Below are 21,586 nucleotides of genomic sequence, written 5' to 3'. Positions count from 1 at the left end.
TTTCCCTTTTCTTTTACAAGATACGATGAGTCCACGGATTTCATCCTTACATGTGGGATACAATACCAAAGCTATAGGACACGGATGAAACGGGAGGGACAAGACAGGGAACCTAAACAGAAGGCACCACTGCTTGAAGAACATTACTCCCAAAAACAGCCTCGGACGAAGCAAAAGATCAAATTTGTAAAATTTGGAAAAAGTGTGAAGAGAAGACCAAGTTGCAGCTTGTTTTAATGTCCATAAAGAAGCCATAGCCCTAGTGGAATGAGCCATAATACGAACAGGAGGCTGCCATCCAGCAAGCTCATAGGCAAAACAGATTATACACTTCAGCCAAAACAAAAGAGGGGTAGCCGTAGCCTTCTGACCCCTACACTTCGCAGAAAACACAACAAACAGGGAAGAAGATTGATGAAAATCCTAGTAGCCTGTAAGTAAAACTTTAAGACACGGACCACGTCCAAATCATGTAACAGTCGCTCCATCTTAGAAGAAGGATGAGGACACAAGGAAGGAACAACAATTTCCTGATTAATATTTTTATTTGAAACAACCTTAGGAGGAAAACCAGGTTTGTTACGTAATACCATCTTATACGAATGAAAAATAAGATAAGGAGAATCACATAGTAATTCCGAAAGCTTAGAGACTCAGAAATAGCAACCAAAAACAAAACTTTCCAAGATAATAACTTAATATCCATGGAATACATAGGTCCAAACAGAACCCCTTGAAGGACTTTAAGAACTAAATTCAAGCTCCAAGGCGGAGCAATTGGTCTAAACACAGGTCTGATACTAGTCAGAGCCTGACAAAAAGACTGAGCATCTGGAACATCTGCCAGATGCTTGTGCAACAAAACAGACAAAGCAGAAATCAGTCCCTTTAAGGAACTTGCTGACAACCCTTTCTCCAATCCATCTTGGAGAAACAACAAAATCCTGGGAATCCTAACCCTACTCCATGAGTAGACCTTGGATTCGCACCAATAAAGATATTTATGCCATATCTTATGGTAAAGCATTGTAGTAACAGGCTTACGAGCCGGACTCAAGGTATCTATGACCAAATCAGAGAACCATCGCTTAGATAAAATTAAGCGTTCAAACTCCAAGCAGTGAGCTGCCGAGAAAACTAGATTCGGATGATGGAAGGGTCCCTGAATGAGAAAGTCTTTCCTCAATGGAAGCTTCCACGAAGGCTGGGAAGACATGTCCACCAGATCGGCATACCAATTCCTGCGAGGCCACGCAGGGGCGACGAGTATCACCTATGCCCTCTCCTGTTTGACTCAAGCAATCACCCAGGGAAGGAGAGCAAATGGAGGGAACACATAAGCTAGGCCGAAGAACCAAGGCACTGCCAAGGCCACTATCAGCTCGGCCTGGGGATCCCTGGACCTGGACCCGGACCCGTATCTCGGAAGCTCGGCAGTCTGACCAAAAGCCACAAGATCCAATGCCGGCCTGCCCCAACTGAGAATCAGGGTGGCAAATACCTCTGGATAAAGTTTACAATCTCCCGGATGAAATGTCCATCTGCTCAGAAAATCCGCTTCCCAGTTTTCACACCTGGGATGAAGGATCGCAGACAGATAACAAGAGTGAGATTCCGCCCACTGAATTATCTGGGCTACTTCTGTCATTGCCAAGGGACTCCTTGTCCCCCTTGATGATAGATGCAAGCTACAGTCGTAATGTTATCCGACTGGAATCTGATGAAAGTAGCAGAAGCCAACTGAAGCCAAGCATGAAGCGCATTGAATATTGCTCTCAACTTTAGGATATTGATGGGAAGGAGAGACTCCATTCGAGTCCATAAACCCTAGGCCCTTAGGGAGTTCCAGACAGCTCCCCATCCTACTAGGCTTGCGGAAGCATGTCCCCTAGGATAGATGATCCAACGAAAACCACCGTAGAAGAGAGCCCCTTGTATTCCGATATAGCTTAATGTGAGGAGACAAATTAGTATAATCTCCATTCCACTGTCTGAGCATGTTCAGTAGCAGACTGAGATGATCCAGAGCAAACGGAAAGATGATCATTGCTGATACCATCAATTTGATTACCTCTATGCACTGAGCCACTAACGACCTCTATGCACTGAGCCACTAACGGCTCGGCATGTGTACAGAATCTTTACTTTTTTCACCTCTGACAAAAAGATTTTCATAGATAGAGAGTAGATCAGAGTTCCCAAGAAGGGAACCCTTGTCTGTGGAACTAGTGAACTCCTTTCCAGAATTACCTTCCACCCATGAATCCTCAGGAAGGATAGAACAATGTCGGTATGAAGCATTGCCGGCTGATAAAACGACACCTGGATCAGAATATCATCCAGATAAGACGCCACTGCAATACCCCGCGGTCTTAGAACCGCCAGCAGAGCCCACAGAATCTATGTGAAAATACATGGTGTCGTGGCCAGACCAAAAGGCAGAAAGGCAAACCTCAGGAACTTGCGATGATCTCTGAGGATAGGAACATGAGATATGCATCAGCCTCTTGAGATATAAGATAGTTCCGAAAGTTCCCTCCGTTTTTGGGAACCACGAACACATGTAAATAAAACCTCTGTCCCTGTACCCGAATTGGAACGGGACCAAGTACTCCCATGGAGGAGAGGACTCATACACAGCGTAAGAATGCCTCTCACTTATCTGATCTACAGACAAACAAAAGAAAAAACCTTCCTCTAGGGAAGAATTTTCGATTCCAGCTTGAATCCCTGAGACACTATTTCTAATGCCCAGGGATCCTGAACATTTCTTATCCAAGCCTGGATGAAAAAGACAGTCAACCCCTTACTAGATCTGGCCCCGGATCGGAGGCCGACTCTTCATGCCAACTAGGGAGCAGCAGCAGGCTCCTTGGATTTCCTTGTTCCAAGACACGTTTGGACTCCAGGTAGAGTTGACATGCGAATAGATACCTTCCTTAGAAGAAGGGGAAGGGGGTTTCCCTGAAAGTTTCGAAAAGGCACGAAAATTACTGTGTCGCCCCCTCTGATTGGATTTCTTATCCCGAGGGAGGGAAGATTCTTACCTCCCATAATGACAGAAATAATCTCCTTCAAGTCAGGCCCGAACAGGGTTCTCCCCTTGAAAGATTGTAGATGACACATCCGCAGACCAAGATTTCAAACATAAAGCTCTGCGTGCTAAGACGGAAAATTCCGAACTCTTGGCCGCTATCTGTAAAAAAGTATCAGAAAATGTATAACTGAATTAGCTAAGTTAAGAGCTGTAATTCCTTTTATTGTTGTGTGCTTCTTCCTAAGTCATAAAGAATGAATGCACATCAAGGAACAGACCTTCCACCCTCAGTAATCGCCTAATAAAAATTACCCTTACTGACACTTTAACTGTTAAAAATTAGACTATTTACTTTATTATACAAAAGCAAATGATATTCGGGTGCAATATTGCATAAGAGTCGCTCGTCAGAAATTTACATGCAAATTTGGACGCCTGCCAAATTCAGGCGAGGCGCCAGTAAAAAGGGCACTTATCGCGGGACACCGACTAAAAAGCGTTACTGGCTCTTTAATCTTAAACAGAAACAGATATTTCACTGAGCAGAAAAAAGACTTAGGATATCTGCATTAAATTTGGCAAAGTGTTAGAATGCTGCTTAAGGCATCTAACACAGGAAGGATGTTTCTTAAAACATTGGGATCATTCCAATTAGCATGTTAATCTTGCTACTAACAGGCATTGCTATGTACAACAAAGAAGCAATGACTAGAGTAACAATTCCCCTTGTGATGAACCACAGAGCACTTCATGTGGGGCGTGAAAAGTCTGTGGCATGTATTGATCAGTGTCAAAGGACTCCTGAAAGCAATTTATAGCAGAAGAAGGAGCAATTATAATAAAAATCAACACACCACAAAAACGTTACTGTTTCTTTAAACTTTAAAGTAACATTCTCCTTTGTGTTGAATAAGCAACCTCTGTGCATAAGTAGGACACTTGAGGGAAAATCAGAGCACTGCATGTGGGACCTGAAGTTATAACACTACATGAAGAAATTGTGGCATGGGTTAACCAATGACACCAGACTCCTAAGAGTCATCGCTGTAGAAGGTGTATCACAACAGAAATAAACACATGAAAATAAGTTACTGTCTCTTTAAAATTCGAAAGTAACCTCACATTTTATGTGCTCCTGTTCTGTTCCAATTGAATTGAAAAAAGCAACAGGAATTAAAGTGAGAGATAACAAAGAACGTTTGTCACTGCCCCCTTAAATGTTTTCCTTGGGAGTGTGTGTTCACATTAATTAACGATACAAAGCCCACATTTGAAATTAGAACTGATCAGATACAGCAATTACATCACACTTTAAAATTGCTCCATCTGACCCCGTGCAGCACAGTGCTAACAGCACCTTCTGACCCATCACTAAGCATATGAAATAAAAACTCTACCTTCCGATCAGAAAGCAAGTGTAGAGCGCAATAGTGACGTAGCCCCGCCCCTCTTTGGCGTAACGGACTCCATCTCCCAGCACCCCAACCAACAGTGAGAGAAATACTAGCCGAAGTAGCTCCACCAAAGTAGCTCCACCCCTTGTGGGCGTGACAGGACTCCAACTCATAGCACCTTGATTGACTGTGCCATGAGTCCAAACAATTGAGCGGAAAAAACGGTGCAAACCTGACTCCGCCCACCGTGGGCGTCACAACAGCTCAAGCTCCCGGTCACCATTATGATCCTATAGATCAGGCACCGGGAGATATACTAACCGCTATAATTGTGTTAGTGTCATGTGAGTTATCTGGGAGGCCTATATCACATGCATTAAGTCACACTTAAGCTTTGGGAGCCTTTTGATACAGAAATCTACACTAGACACTCCTGTATTCTAAAACAAGGCAAATTGGAGCCAAGTCTGCTACCGGATGGCAAGTAGCACCATCTATCAGCCCACAATAGAAGTTAGTCCTCTCCCGGTCCGCATAGTTACTGCCCAGACCACCGGGAACAACAAAACACTGTTTGTCCAGCCTTACTGTCTATAACACGAGGTACATTCACCTGTCACATAAAGAGTCCTATCTTATATGTGTTGCCAGCAAAAATGGTGCTCACTTTTTTTCTGAGAGTGTACATCCCCAGAAATAATAAAGTTAGCACTTACCTCGAAAGCTGTGCGACAGCATGGCAGTCCAGCAGGTTTTCAGAGGTCCTCTCCCTCCCATAGCCCTGTGGACAAAGAACAGCCTGAGTTAAAAGTACTTAGGCTATCTGTATTAGGGCAGCAAACAATGTATAGGAGGTGCAGTGAGAATTATGTCCCACCAGTTCCTATTGCCTTAAAGCCACTAAATGCTTATCTTTTTTACTGAAGAGAGTGATTTGGTCTAGGCTACACCCTGGCACAAAGTAGTACACAGTGGCACCACTGTAAAAAATAATAAACACTTGAAGAATCTTTAATAACACCTCACTTTGCCTCTTCCTATCACTAACACAGGCAAAGAGAATGAATGGGTTGGGGGGGGGAGGGAGGAGCTATTTATACAGCTCTGCTGTGGAGCTCTTTGCCTCCTCCTGCTGACCAGGAGGCGATATCCCACAAGTAAGGATGAAATCCGTGGACTCATCGTATCTTGTAAAAGAAATTTATGCTTACCTGATAAATTTATTTCTTTTTTGACACAATGAGACCACGGATCATCTTAATTACTATTGGGAATACCACTCCTGCCCCGCAGGAGGCGGCAAAGAGCACCACAGCAAAGCTGCCAAACATCACCTCCCCTCCCTCCCAACCCAACCCCTAATGACACAATGAGTCCACGGATCATCTAAATTACTAGTGGGAATCAATACCCAAGCTAGAGTACACAGATGATATGGGAGGGACAAGTCAGGGAACCTAAACGGAAGGCACCACTGTTTGAAGAACCTTTCTCCCAAAAGCGGCCTCAGCCGAGGCAAAAGAGTCAAATTTATAAAATTTTGAAAAAGTTGCAGTCTTGCAAATCTGATCCACAGAAGCTTCATTTTTGAATGCCCATGAGGAAGCAACAGCCCTCGTGGAATGAGTCGTAACTCTCTCTGGAGGCTGCTGACCAGCAGTCTCATATGCAAAACATATTATACTCTTCAGCCAAAAAGGAAGAGAAGTAGCCGTGGCTTTCTGTCCCTTACGTTTTCCTGAGAAAACCACAAACCAAGCAGAAGACTGACGAAAATCCTTAGTCGCCTGCAGGTAAAACCTTAAAGGGCCACTGTAAGTAAATATTTTCTATGCCTGTTACTAACTAACTACCCCAAATATGCTTTTTATCAATAACATTTCATTAACATATCTCTACCGTATATCAGAAATCTTGTCTGCAAATTTAATTGTTTTCCAAACCCACTCCGTGGGTATCCTTTGCTCTGTACCAATCCGTTTACAATACCTAGGTTTCAAAATGGCGCTTTAAACACAAAGTTATTGGTTTAAGTATTTTGAACATGCAGTGCTGAAAATAGTGGGCAGGATAACGTGACATCATCGGCGAATAAAAGATATAACTTTTAGAACGTTATGAAACTTCGTTTTGGAGAAAATATAAGTCAGTAGGTTTTAATGTTTATTAACTTTAATATGTTAGTTGTTTAGCTTAAAAATTATAACAGAAAGTAATCCTTTAAGGCACGAACCACATCCAAATTGTGTAGAAGCCGTTCCTTCTGAGAAGGATTAGGACACAAGGAAGGAACAACAATCTCCTGATTGTTCCTATCAGAAACAACTTTAGGAAAAAATTCTAATTTAGTATGTAAAACTACCTTATCTGAATGAAAAATTAGGTAAGGAGACTCGTACTGCAAACCCGAGAGCTCTGACACTCTGCGAGCAGAAGAAATAGCAATAAAAAATAAAACTTTCCAAGATAACATCTTAATATCCAAGAAATGCATAGGCTCAAACAGAGCCCCTTGAAAAACTTTTTGAACTAAATTAAGACTCCATGGAGGAGTAACTGGTTTGAACATAGGCCTGATCCTGACCAAGGTCTGATAAAAAGATTGTACATCTGGAACATCTGCCAGACGTTTGTGTAACAAAATAGATAAGGCAGAAATTTGACCCTTAAGGGAACTTGTCGATAATCCTTTCTCCAAACCCTCTTGGAGAAAAGACAAAATTCTAGGAATCCTTACTCTACTCTAGGAGTAGCCCTTGGATTCCCGCCAATAGAGATATTTACGCCATATCCTATGGTAATTCCTTCTAGTTACAGGATTACAAGCCTGAATCATGGTCTCTATGACCGATTCTGAAAGCCTCGCTTGGATAAAATTAAGCGTTCAATCTCCAAACAGTCAGCTTCAGAGAAACTAGATTTGGGTGAAGGAAGGGCCCTTGAATTAGAAGGTCCTTCCTCAACGGAAGTCTCCAAGGTGACAGAGATGACATGTCCACTAGATCTGCATACTAAATCCTGTGAGGCCAAGCCGGTGTAATGAGGATCACCGAAGCCCTCTCCTGCTTGATTTGAGTAATGACCCGAGGAAGAAGAGCAAACGGAGGAAATAGGTATGCTAGTCTGAAGGTCCAAGGTACCTCCAGGGTGTCTATCAGAACCGAATGAGGGTCCCAGAACCTCGAACCATACCTTGAAAGCTTGGCAGTCTGTCAAGATGCCATTAAATTCAAATTCCGGCTGACCCCATCTGAGAATCAGGCTGGAAAACACTTCCAGATGGAGTTCCCACTCCCCTGGATGAAAAGTCTGTCTGCTCAGAAATTCCGCCTCCCAGTAGTCCACCCCTGGGATGTGGATCGCCAACAGACAGCAAGAGTGGACTTCCACCCACTGAATTATTTTGGTTACCTCTGTCATCGCTAAGGAACTTGTTCCGCTCTGATGATTGATGTAAGCAACAAGTTATGTTGTCCGACTGGAACCTGATAAACTGTACCCAGGCTAACTGGGGCCAGGACAGAAGAGCACTGAAGATCGCTCTCAGCCCCAGAAAATTTATGGGTAGAAAAGACTCTGACTGAGTACCAACTCCCTGAGACTTTAGGGAGCCCCAGACTGCTCCCCAACCTAGAAGGCTGGCATCTGTTGTCACAATCACCCAAGATGATCTGTGAAAGCAGGTTCCCTGGGAGAGATGATCAAGAGACAACCACCAATGAAGAGAATCCCTTCTCTCTAATGATGTCGCAAACTTAAAATTTTCCGTTCGCGAACGGTGAACTTCTGCAAATGTTCGCGAACGGGCGAACCGCCATTGACTTCAATAGGCAGGCGAATTTTAAAACACACAGGGACTCTTTCTGGCCACAATAGTGATGGAAAAGTTGTTTCAAGGGTACTAACACCTGGACTGTGGCATGCCGGAGGGGGATCCATGGCAAAACTCCCACGGAAAATTACATAGTTGATGCAGAGTCTGGTTTTAATCCATAAAGGGCATAAATCACCTAACATTCCTAAATTGTTTGGAATAACGTGCTTTAAAACATCAGTGACAGACCAAACTCCCCGTTTAACGCACCGTAAACAACCGCAAACAGTCCATTTGCACAACCGCAAACTCCCCGTTTGTACAAGGTTGGATACCAAGCTAGCCATGTCCCGTTCCTTGTCCTCCCTGATGTCATTGAAGGTCTCTTCCTCCACCCAGCCATGTACAACACCAAGGGTCCCAGAAAGGTGACAACAAGCCCCCTGGGATGCCTGCTGTGTTTGGTCTTCCACCTCCTCAAAGCCACCTTCCTCCTCTGACTCTTCTTCTTCAGACTCCTCTCTCTGCATTGCCTCTCTCTGTGTTATTATAAGGTGTGTTAAGTAGTACTATTCCTATCAGTTTAATCCCTGTTCCGTCCCCTATCAGGGGACGTATATATGGCATGGATTTTAGGAACCGGGAGATGGAAAAAGATGCTTGGTCGGTCCTCCTACTTCAAATTTGGGGCACTGCGCGTGCAATCGTGGCCGGACTTTTATCCAACGGACATTTGGCAGACGGACATTTGGCCGACGGACATTTGGCCGAAACACAAGTGGCTATCAGATAACAGTCCGGCCACGAGATAGATAGATTTGATAGCTAGATAGATACATAGATTATATAGATAGATCAATAGATGCAATAGATACATTTGATAGATACAATAGATAGATAGATTTGATAGATACATATATAGATTTGATAGATAATTTCCCAGAGAATTACAAGACGTGCGGTCTGACACCCATGGTAAGGTTCCCAGAGGCAGTTGCGGTGCCAGGGGACGTGTATATGGCATGGATTTTAGGAACCGGGAGATGGAAAAAGATGCTTGGTCGGTCCTCCTACTTCAAATTTGGGGCACTGTGCGTGCAATCTAATGTGCCGCCAGATAGGAGTGGTGTGTTAAGTAGTACTATAACTATCAGTTTAATCCCTGTTACGTGCCTTTTTTTTAGTTTGGTTTTTGAAGCCACAGTGCAGCACCAGAGGCCAGAAAAAATTGGCATGTACACATGCCTGAAAAATTAGGTATTGTTGCAGCCGCTGCTGTAGCAGCGGCCAGAAAAATTGATGTTTGTTTCCCTGGCAGAAAGTGCCCTAAAACATTGCGGCTTGAACCCTAGGTGGTGGCGGATAAGTCACGCAAGTCATCCGGCATTCGAAGATAAAATACAGCAGCGTGTGGACCATTTTTAGCCCAAAGCAGCTCATCTCATCAGGCCTTCTTTACTCAAATGTATCGCCCAATGTCAATCCCTTCGGGATCAATCCCTCATTCATCTTAATAAAGGTGAGGTAATCTAGACTTTTTTGACCTAGGCGACATCTCTTCTCAGTGACAATACCTCCTGCTGCACTGAAGGTCCTTTCTGACAGGACACTTGAAGCGGGGCAGGCCAGAAGTTCTATCCCAAATTGGGATAGCTCAGGCCACAAGTCAAGCCTGCACACCCAGTAGTCAAGGGGTTCATCGCTCCTCAGAGTGTCGAGATCCGCAGTTAAGGCAAGGTAGTCTGCTACCTGTCGGTCGAGTCATTCTCTGAGGGTGGACCCCGAAGGGCTGTGGCTAAGCATAGGACTTAAAAAGCTCTGCATGTCCTCCATCAACAACATGTCTGTAAAGCGTCCTGTCCTTGCCGGCGTGGTCGTGGGAGTCGGAGGATAACTTTCACCTCTTCCCCTGTTAGATTCCCGTTGTGCTGTGACATCACCCTTATACGCTGTGTAAAGCATACTTTTTAATTTATTTTGGAACTGCTGCATCCTTTCCGACTTGCGGTAATTCGGTAACATTTCAGGCACTTTATGCTTATACCGGGGGTCTAGTAGCGTGGACATCCAGTACAAGTCGTTCTCCTTCAGCTTTTTTATACGAGGGTCCCTCAAAAGGCACGACAGCATGAAAGACCCTATTTGCACAAGGTTGGATGCCGAGCTACTCATGTCCCGTTCCTCGTCCTCAGTGATCTCACTGAAGGTATCTTCTACCCCCCAGCCACGTACAACACCACGGGTACCAGATAGGTGACGAGCACCCTGGGATGCCTGTTGTGGTTGGTCTTCCTACTCCTCCTCAAAGCCACATTCCTCCTCTGACTCCTCTTCCTCACAATCCTCTTCCAGCAATGCCACTGTTCCAGTAAGCGATGCTGATAAGGCTGTTTCTGGTGGTGATGGTGACCACAACTCTTCCTCTTCACGCTCATCTACGCCCCGATCCAGAACTCTTCGCAGGGCACGCTCCAGGAAGAAAACAAATGGTATGATGTCACTGATGGTGCCTTCGGTGCAACTGACTAGGTTTGTCACCTCCTCAAAAGGACGCATGAGCCTACAGGCATTGCGCATGAGCGTCCAGTAACGTGGCAAAAAAATTCCCAGCTCCGCAGAGGCTGTCCTAGCACCCAGGTCATACAAATACTCGTTAACTGCTTTTTCTTGTTGGAGCAGGCGGTCGAACATTAGGAGTGTTGAATTCCAACGTGTCGGGCTGTCGCAAATCAAGCGCCTCACTGGCATGTTGTTTCGCCGATGGATATCGGAAAAGTGCGCGATGGCCGTGTAGGAACGCCTCAAATGGCCACACACCTTCCTGGCCTGCTTCAGGACGTCCTGTAAGCCTGGGTACTTATGCACAAAGCGTTGTACGATCAGAATACACACATGTGCCATGCACGGCACATGTGTCAACTTGCCCAATTTCAAAGCCGCCACCAAATTACTTCCATTGTCAGAAACCACTTTGCCGATCTCCAGTTGGTGCGGAGTCAGCCACTGATCCACCTGGGCGGACAGGAGTGCTTGTCCGGTGTGACTCTCTGCTTTCAGGCAAGTCATCCCCAAGACGGCGTGACCCTGCCGTATCCGGGATGTGGAATAGTACATGGGGAGCTGGGGGGGGGGGTGCCGTTGATGTGGAGCAAGACGCAGCAGCAGAAGAGGACTCCTCAGCCGAGGAGGTTATGGAAGAGGATGGAGTAGGAGGAGTAGAGGAGGTGGCAGCAGGCCTGCCTGCAAGTCGTGGCGGTGTCACCAACTCCTCTGCAGAGCCACGCATTCCATGCTTGGCAGCCGTCAGCAGGTTTACCCAATGCGCAGTGTAGGTGATATACCTGCCTTGACCATGCTTTGCAGACCAGCTATCAGTGGTCAGATGGACCCTTGCCCCAACACTGTGTGCCAGACATGCCATTAATTCCTTTCGCACAATCGAGTACAGGTTGGGGATTGTCTTTTGTGCAAAGAAATTTCGGCCGGGTACCTTCCACTGCGGTGTCCCAATAGCTACAAATTTTTTGAACGCCTCAGACTTCACCAGCTTGTATGGTAAAAGCGGGCGGGCTAAGAGTTCAGACAAGCCAGCTGTCAGATGCCGGGCAAGGGGGTGACTTTGTGACATTGGCTTCTTACGCTCAAACATGTCCTTGACAGACACCTGACTGTGGGCAGATGAGCAGGAACTGCTCCGGAAGAGAGACGAAGTGGTGGATGGTTGAGAGGGGGCAAGGAGGACAGCAGTTGTTGACGTGGCTGAAGATGCTGGACCAGGAGGAGGATGGTGGCTTTGAGTTTGTGTGCTGCTTCTACTAATGTGTTGATCCCATAGGCGTTTGTGATGTGCGATCATGTGCCTTCACAAAGCAGTTGTACCTAGGTGGGTGTTGGACTTCCCATGACTCAGTTTCTTTTGGCACAGGTTGCAAATGGCATCGCTGTTGTCAGAGGTAGACACACAAAAAAAATGCCACACTGCTGAGCTCGGCGATGACGGCATTCTGGTGGTGGCAACAGCATGCGTTGATTGGCGTGCTGTCTGGCTGACCCCGGGTGCCAATGCATGCTGTCTGACTGTGCCACTAGCTCCTTGCGACAACCTCCCCCTGCTTCCAACTCGTCTCCTCCTCCTCCTCTCTGTCTCCCCATCTGAACTTTCCCCCTGTTCTTCTTCTCTTCTAGCGGGCACCCACGTGACATCCACGGGCGCATCGTCATCATAAACCGCTTCACTTGTATCTGACAAATCAACAAAGGAAGCAGCAGCTGGTACAACATCATCATCATCACACCGTACGTCCATTTCTGTAATGCTGCCTGACTGAGACATATCACTGTTATCTACATCCTCTGTCAATGATGGTTGCGCATCACTCATTTCTTCCAACTGATGTGTAAATAACTCCTCTGACAGATCAAGTGAAGCGGCTGTTGTGCTAGTGTTGGTGGTGGCGGCAGGCGGGCGAGTGGTAACTTGAGAGGTGCCCGAAGATAAGCTGGAGGAGGATGGTGCGTCAAGGTTCGGAGCGGAAGCTATAGAAGATTGGGTGTCCTGTGTTAAAAAGTCAACTATGTCCTCAAAACTTTTCGAGTTCATGGGACGTGGCCTCTGAACACTGGGCATTTTTCTAGGGCCAAAGGGAATCACAGCGCCACGACGGCACCTGCGGGGTGGGCTGCCTCTGCCTGTCATTTTTTTTTTAAATGTACACTTACACTACTATTAAACAAGATATGAGTGGTGCCATTGGGCAAGTGGGCACAGTATATGCTGTGAGCCTGACACAAAAAAGCAGACTGATGTTTCACAGTCCAAAAAGTTTTTTTTGTTTTAAATGTACACTTACACTACTATTAAACAAGATATGAGTGGTGGCACTGGGCAAGTGGGCACAGTATACGCTGTGACCCTGACACAAAAAGCAGACTGATGTTTCACAGTCCAAAAAGTTTTTATTTTTTTAAATGTACACTTACACTCCTATTAAACAAGATATGAGTGGTGGCACTGGTCAAGTGGGCACAGTATACGCTGTGAGCCTGACACAAAAAAGAAGACTGATGTTTCACAGTCCAAAAAGTTTTTTTTTTTTTAAATGTACACTTACACTACTATTAAACAAGATATGAGTGGTGGCACTGGGCAAGTGGGCACAGTATACGCTGTGAGCCTGACACAAAAAAGCAGTCTGATGTTTCACAGTCCAAAAAGTTTTTTTTTTTTTAAATGTACTCTTACACTTCTATTAAACAAGATATGAGTGGTGGCACTGGTCAAGTGGGCACAGTATACACTGTGAGTCTGACACAAAAAAGCAGACTGATGTTTCACAGTCCAAAAAGCTTTTTTTTAAATGTACACTTACACTACTATTAAGCAAGATATGAGTGGTGGCACTGGGCAAGTGGGCCCAGTATAAGCTGTGAGCCTGACACAAAAAAAGCAGACTGATGTTTCACAGTCCAAAAAGTTTTTTTTGTTTTTAAATGTACACTTACACTACTATTAAACAAGATATGAGTGGTGGCACTGGGCAAGTGGGCACAGCATACGCTATGAGCCTGACACAAAAAAGCAGACTGATGTTTCACAGTCCAAAATTATTATTTTTTTAAATGTACACTTACACTACTATTAAACAAGATATGAGTGGTGGCACTGGGCAAGTGGGCACAGTATACGCTGTGAGCCTGACACAAAAAAGCAGACTGATGTTTCACAGTCCAAAAAGCTTTTTTTTTTAAATGTACACTTACACTACTATTAAACAAGATATGAGTGGTGGCACTGGGCAAGTGGGCACAGTATACGCTGTGAACCTGACACAAAAAAGCAGATTGATGTTTCACAGTCCAAATTTAATTTTTTTTAAATTTACACTACTGTTACACCAGATATGAGTGGTGGCACTGGGCAAGTGGGCACAGTATACGCTGTGAGCCTGACACAAAAAAGCAGACTGATGTTTCACAGTCCAAAAAGCTTTTTTTTTTTCAAATGTACACTTACACTACTATTAAACAAGATATGAGTGGTGCCACTGGGCAAGTGGGCACAGTATACGCTGTGAGCTTGACACAAAAAAGCAGACTGATGTTTCAAGGTCCAAATTTTTTTTTTTTAAATTTACACTACTGTTACACTAGATATGAGTGGTGGCACTGGGCAAGTGGGCACAGTATATGCTGCGAGCCTGACACAAAAAAGCAGACTGATGTTTCACAGTCCAAAAAGTATTTTTTTTTTTTAAATGTACACTTACACTACTATTAAACAAGATATGAGTGGTGGCACTGGGCAAGTGGGCACAGTATACGCTGTGAGCCTGACACAAAAAAGCAGACTGATGTTTCACAGTCCAAAAAGTTTTTATTTTTTTAAATGTACACTTACACTACTATTAAACAAGATATGAGTGGTGGCACTGGTCAAGTGGGCACAGTATACGCTGTGAGCCTGACACAAAAAAGCAGACTGATGTTTCACAGTCCAAAAAGCTTTTTTTTTTTAAATGTACACTTACACTACTATTAAACAAGATATGAGTGGTGGCACTGGGCAAGTGGGCACAGTATACGCTGTGAACCTGACACAAAAAAGCAGATTGATGTTTCACAGTCCAAATTTAATTTTTTTTAAATTTACACTACTGTTACACCAGATATGAGTGGTGGCACTGGGCAAGTGGGCACAGTATACGCTGTGAGCCTGACACAAAAAAGCAGACTGATGTTTCACAGTCCAAAAAGTTTCTATTTTTTTAAATGTACACTTACACTACTATTAAACAAGATATGAGTGGTAGCGCTGGGCAAATGGGCACAGTATACGCTGTGAGCCTGACACAAAAAAGCAGACTGATGTTTCACAGTCCAAAAAGTTTTTATTTTTTTAAATGTACACTTACACTACTATTAAACAAGATATGAGTGGTGGCACTGGTCAAGTGGGCACAGTATACGCTGTGAGCCTGACAGAAAAAAGCAGACTGATTTTTCACAGTCCAAAAAGTTTTGTTTTTTTTAAATGTACACTTACACTACTATTAAACAAGATATGAGTGGTGGCACTGGGCAAGTGGGCACAGTATACACTGTGAGCCTGACACAAAAAAGCAGACTGATGTTTCACAGTCCAAATTTAATTTTTTTTAAATTTACACTACTGTTACACCAGATATGAGTGGTGGCACTGGGCAAGTGGGCACAGTATACGCTGTGAGCCTGACACAAAAAAGCAGACTGATGTTTCACAGTCCAAAAAGCTTTTTTTTTTTCAAATGTACACTTACACTACTATTAAACAAGATATGAGTGGTGGCACTGGGCAAGTGGGCACAGCATACGCTATGAGCCTGACACAAAAAAGCAGACTGATGTTTCACAGTCCAAAATTATTATTTTTTTAAATGTACACTTACACTACTATTAAACAAGATATGAGTGGTGGCACTGGGCAAGTGGGCACAGTATACGCTGTGAGCCTGACACAAAAAAGCAGACTGATGTTTCACAGTCCAAAAAGCTTTTTTTTTTAAATGTACACTTACACTACTATTAAACAAGATATGAGTGGTGGCACTGGGCAAGTGGGCACAGTATACGCTGTGAACCTGACACAAAAAAGCAGATTGATGTTTCACAGTCCAAATTTAATTTTTTTTAAATTTACACTACTGTTACACAAGATATGAGTGGTGGCACTGGGCAAGTGGGCACAGTATACGCTGTGAGCCTGACACAAAAAAGCAGACTGATGTTTCACAGTCCAAAAAGCTTTTTTTTTTTCAAATGTACACTTACACTACTATTAAACAAGATATGAGTGGTGCCACTGGGCAAGTGGGCACAGTATACGCTGTGAGCTTGACACAAAAAAGCAGACTGATGTTTCAAGGTCCAAATTTTTTTTTTTTAAATTTACACTACTGTTACACTAGATATGAGTGGTGGCACTGGGCAAGTGGGCACAGTATATGCTGCGAGCCTGACACAAAAAAGCAGACTGATGTTTCACAGTCCAAAAAGTATTTTTTTTTTTTAAATGTACACTTACACTACTATTAAACAAGATATGAGTGGTGGCACTGGGCAAGTGGGCACAGTATACGCTGTGAGCCTGACACAAAAAAGCAGACTGATGTTTCACAGTCCAAAAAGTTTTTATTTTTTTAAATGTACACTTACACTACTATTAAACAAGATATGAGTGGTGGCACTGGTCAAGTGGGCACAGTATACGCTGTGAGCCTGACACAAAAAAGCAGACTGATGTTTCACAGTCCAAAAAGCTTTTTTTTTTTAAATGTACACTTACACTACTATTAAACAAGATATGAGTGGTGGCACTGGGCAAGTGGGCACAGTATACGCTGTGAACCTGACACAAAAAAGCAGATTGATGTTTCACAGTCCAAATTTAATTTTTTTTAAATTTACACTACTGTTACACCAGATATGAGTGGTGGCACTGGGCAAGTGGGCACAGTATACGCTGTGAGCCTGACACAAAAAAGCAGACTGATGTTTCACAGTCCAAAAAGTTTCTATTTTTTTAAATGTACACTTACACTACTATTAAACAAGATATGAGTGGTAGCGCTGGGCAAATGGGCACAGTATACGCTGTGAGCCTGACACAAAAAAGCAGACTGATGTTTCACAGTCCAAAAAGTTTTTATTTTTTTAAATGTACACTTACACTACTATTAAACAAGATATGAGTGGTGGCACTGGTCAAGTGGGCACAGTATACGCTGTGAGCCTGACAGAAAAAAGCAGACTGATTTTTCACAGTCCAAAAAGTTTTGTTTTTTTTAAATGTACACTTACACTACTATTAAACAAGATATGAGTGGTGGCACTGGGCAAGTGGGCACAGTATACACTGTGAGCCTGACACAAAAAAGCAGACTGATGTTTCACAGTCCAAATTTAATTTTTTTTAAATTTACACTACTGTTACACCAGATATGAGTGGTGGCACTGGGCAAGTGGGCACAGTATACGCTGTGAGCCTGACACAAAAAAGCAGACTGATGTTTCACAGTCCAAAAAGCTTTTTTTTTTTCAAATGTACACTTACACTACTATTAAACAAGATATGAGTGGTGCCACTGGGCAAGTGGGCACAGTATACGCTGTGAGCTTGACACAAAAAAGCAGACTGATGTTTCAAGGTCCAAATTTTTTTTTTTTAAATTTACACTACTGTTACACTAGATATGAGTGGTGGCACTGGGCAAGTGGGCACAGTATATGCTGCGAGCCTGACACAAAAAAGCAGACTGATGTTTCACAGTCCAAAAAGTATTTTTTTTTTTTTAAATGTACACTTACACTACTATTAAACAAGATATGAGTGGTGGCACTGGGCAAGTGGGCACAGTATACGCTGTGAGCCTGACACAAAAAAGCAGACTGATGTTTCACAGTCCAAAAAGTTTTTATTTTTTTAAATGTACACTTACACTACTATTAAACAAGATATGAGTGGTGGCACTGGTCAAGTGGGCACAGTATACGCTGTGAGCCTGACACAAAAAAGCAGACTGATGTTTCACAGTCCAAAAAGCTTTTTTATTTTTAAATGTACACTTACACTACTATTAAACAAGATATGAGTGGTGGCACTGGGCAAGTGGGCACAGTATACGCTGTGAACCTGACACAAAAAAGCAGATTGATGTTTCACAGTCCAAATTTAATTTTTTTTAAATTTACACTACTGTTACACCAGATATGAGTGGTGGCACTGGGCAAGTGGGCACAGTATACGCTGTGAGCCTGACACAAAAAAGCAGACTGATGTTTCACAGTCCAAAAAGTTTCTATTTTTTTAAATGTACACTTACACTACTATTAAACAAGATATGAGTGGTAGCGCTGGGCAAATGGGCACAGTATACGCTGTGAGCCTGACACAAAAAAGCAGACTGATGTTTCACAGTCCAAAAAGTTTTTATTTTTTTAAATGTACACTTACACTACTATTAAACAAGATATGAGTGGTGGCACTGGTCAAGTGGGCACAGTATACGCTGTGAGCCTGACAGAAAAAAGCAGACTGATTTTTCACAGTCCAAAAAGTTTTGTTTTTTTTAAATGTACACTTACACTACTATTAAACAAGATATGAGTGGTGGCACTGGGCAAGTGGGCACAGTATACACTGTGAGCCTGACACAAAAAAGCAGACTGATGTTTCACAGTCCAAAAAGCTTTTTTTTTTTTTAATTGCACACTTACACTACTATTAAACAAGATATGAGTGGTGCCACTGGGCAAGTGGGCACAGTATACGCTGTGAGCCTGACACAAAAAAGCAGACTGATGTTTCACGGTCCAATTTTTTTTTTTTAAATTTACACTACTGTTACACCAGATATGAGTGGTGGCACTGGGCAAGTGCGCACAGTATATGCTGTGAGTCTGACACAAAAAAGCAGACTGATGTTTCACAGTCCAAAAAGTTTTTATTTTTTTAAATGTACACTTACACTACTATTAAACAAGATATGAGTGGTGGCACTGGGCAAGTGGGCACAGTATATGCTGCGAGCCTGACACAAAAAAGCAGACTGATGTTTCACAGTCCAAAAAGTATTTTTTTTTTTTAAATGTACACTTACACTACTATTAAACAAGATATGAGTGGTGGCACTGGGCAAGTGGGCACAGTATACGCTGTGAGCCTGACACAAAAAAGCAGACTGATATTTCACAGTCCAAAAAGTTTTTATTTTTTTAAAATGTACACTTACACTACTATTAAACAAGATATGAGTGGTGGCACTGGTCAAGTGGGCACAGTATACGCTGTGAGCCTGACACAAAAAAGCAGACTGATTTTTCACAGTCCAAAAAGTTTTTTTTTTTTTAAATGTACACTTACACTACTATTAAACAAGATATGAGTGGTGGCACTGGGCAAGTAGGCACAGTATACGCTGTGAGCCTGACACAAAAAAGCAGACTGATGTTTCACAGTCCAAAAAGCTTTTTTTTTTTAAATGTACACTTACACTACTATTAAACAAGATATGAGTGGTGGCACTGGGCAAGTGGGCACAGTATACGCTGTGAGCCTGACACAAAAAAGCAGACTGATGTTTCACGGTCCAATTTTTTTTTTTTTAAATTTAAACTACTGTTACACCAGATATGAGTGGTGGCACTGGGCAAGTGGGCACAGTATATGCTGTGAGTCTGACACAAAAAAGCAGACTGATGTTTCACAGTCCAAAAAGTTTTTATTTTTTTAAATGTACACTTACACAACTATTAAACAAGATATGAGTGGTGGCACTGGGCAAGTGGGCACAGTATACGCTGTGAGCCTGACACAAAAAAGCAGACTGATGTTTCACAGTCCAAAAAGCTTTTTTTTTTTTTTTTTTTTTTTTTTTTTTTTATTTAATATTTTTATTGAGGTTTAGTGAAAGGGGTACATAGATCATAATAACACATTCTTTTGTCATATGAAATAAGGCTTCTATCTTACAGGGGGATCCAAATAAACATTCAAGAGACATTAAGCCAACAATTTACACAATTTGCAAACATTAGACAGATAAGATGTTAATCTTTCATGAACCTTCTACAAGATACAATAGATCACTTTTGGGCCAACAAAAGTAGTGGGATAAAATAAGGCGAAAGAAGGAACTTGTAACCAGGAGACCGCTTTTGGATCTCAATGATAAACCTCCATTTTCAGAATTAATAGCAAAATTGTTCCTGAGGACCTGAGGATTCATATAACAAAAAACAGTAGGGGTATGAACTTGGAATGCTGAAGAATCCACAGGGTTACTCATAATTTGTGAAGATTCAAGCGTATAGCAACTTACTTGTAGTGAGTAGGGTAGTTAGAATATAGCCAGAGATATAATGCTGTATAAGATGTGAAATGATAGTCACTTCCTGTATTGGTAGATAGAATCTGTAGTGGAGTGTTTAAATATAATAATTGCTTCCTGTAATAAAAGATGGAGCCTGAAATGGAATATCCAAGCTAGTACCTTAATTGGGGCTACCAAATGCAGTATGAAGAGCAAACATGTAAATGGAAGACAACAGTGATCAGACCTGCTGATCCGGATGGTCTTACAGGCTCTTTACTTAAATATTATGATGGAAACAAGGCTTAGGAAATGAGAAAAGCAGTAGTTAGATTGCGGTATACACAAGACAAACCGCGTATTGAGTCCCTCACAAATAGAGGGTACATTATTGTGGTTGGGGGGGGGGTGAGGTGGTTTGATTACACAATGTAGCTCTAATTACTCATGTTCCGGTTATTAGCTCCAAAAAGGTTATTTTTCTGTGAAACTATTTTTACACATGGAAATAGAATTCCCTAGATGGGTATTTAAGACCTTTTAGGCTTAAGTAATTATGTAGGAGATGTTTAGGAGAGTCTATAAATTTAGGGTGTGAGAAAAGGTGAAATCATTTTAGTATTTGAGTAATAAGGAGGAATGTATATGGGTAATGGTGTGATGAGGACAAGTGAGTCACAAAGATGGCTCTTCTAAGTTAGGATGTATATTCCACTATGGTGGGGGAGGGGGAGTGGTAAGCTGAACATAAGGAATAAAAAGCTAAGTATAGGTAAGGGTCTAGCCTGCTCTAGAAGAAGGGGCAACCTGGAGGGACTAAGGTCATAACATAGAATAGGTTTTAGTTATCAGCACTGTAGCATTTCTCTTATATATATATATATGCAAATATAAGTACTATTGATAGTGCAGAAGCATGTCATGGTTGCACAACCCTTATATATTGATACGCAAGGTCACATCAATAACGTTGACACAAGGTGAGCAATTAGATCAATAATCATGTTCACATAAACGCCTTCTACAGAGGGTAGATATTAATCAATAGTATGGTTACAGCGCTCCCAAACTGTAGTTACACATAAGTGTTGTAGAATTCACATAGGTTTGCTATGATTTTACAGCAATTGTAGGTAGGATACCAGGGGAGGATCTAAATGTTGAGCTTATAGCAATAGATTAGGGCTGTACCTATGTATATTGGCGTGCAATGTGGTATAAGACTGCATCTGGAATTCTGCTATGGAGCTATAGATTTGTTAAAGAAAGGCATCCCGCCGCCCCGGCCGCTGGCAGCGGGATGACATGTTCACAGCTCTCACCCCAATTCCTTGCATGTGCAATCAATATAAAAGCCCACAAACATGGAGGAGTATGTAATAAGGCATGTGAATTCAGTGTCCCAGAAGGTGCAGACAATAAAAGGCTTGCGAATACTTTAAAATATAATAGGGTGTACAAGCGTTGTTGTTATCTTGTAAGTCACACTTGTTAG

This window comes from Bombina bombina, chromosome 6, assembly GCF_027579735.1.
Source record: "Bombina bombina isolate aBomBom1 chromosome 6, aBomBom1.pri, whole genome shotgun sequence".
Lineage (NCBI taxonomy): Eukaryota > Metazoa > Chordata > Amphibia > Anura > Bombinatoridae > Bombina > Bombina bombina.
This window is presented reverse-complemented; position numbering follows the sequence as displayed.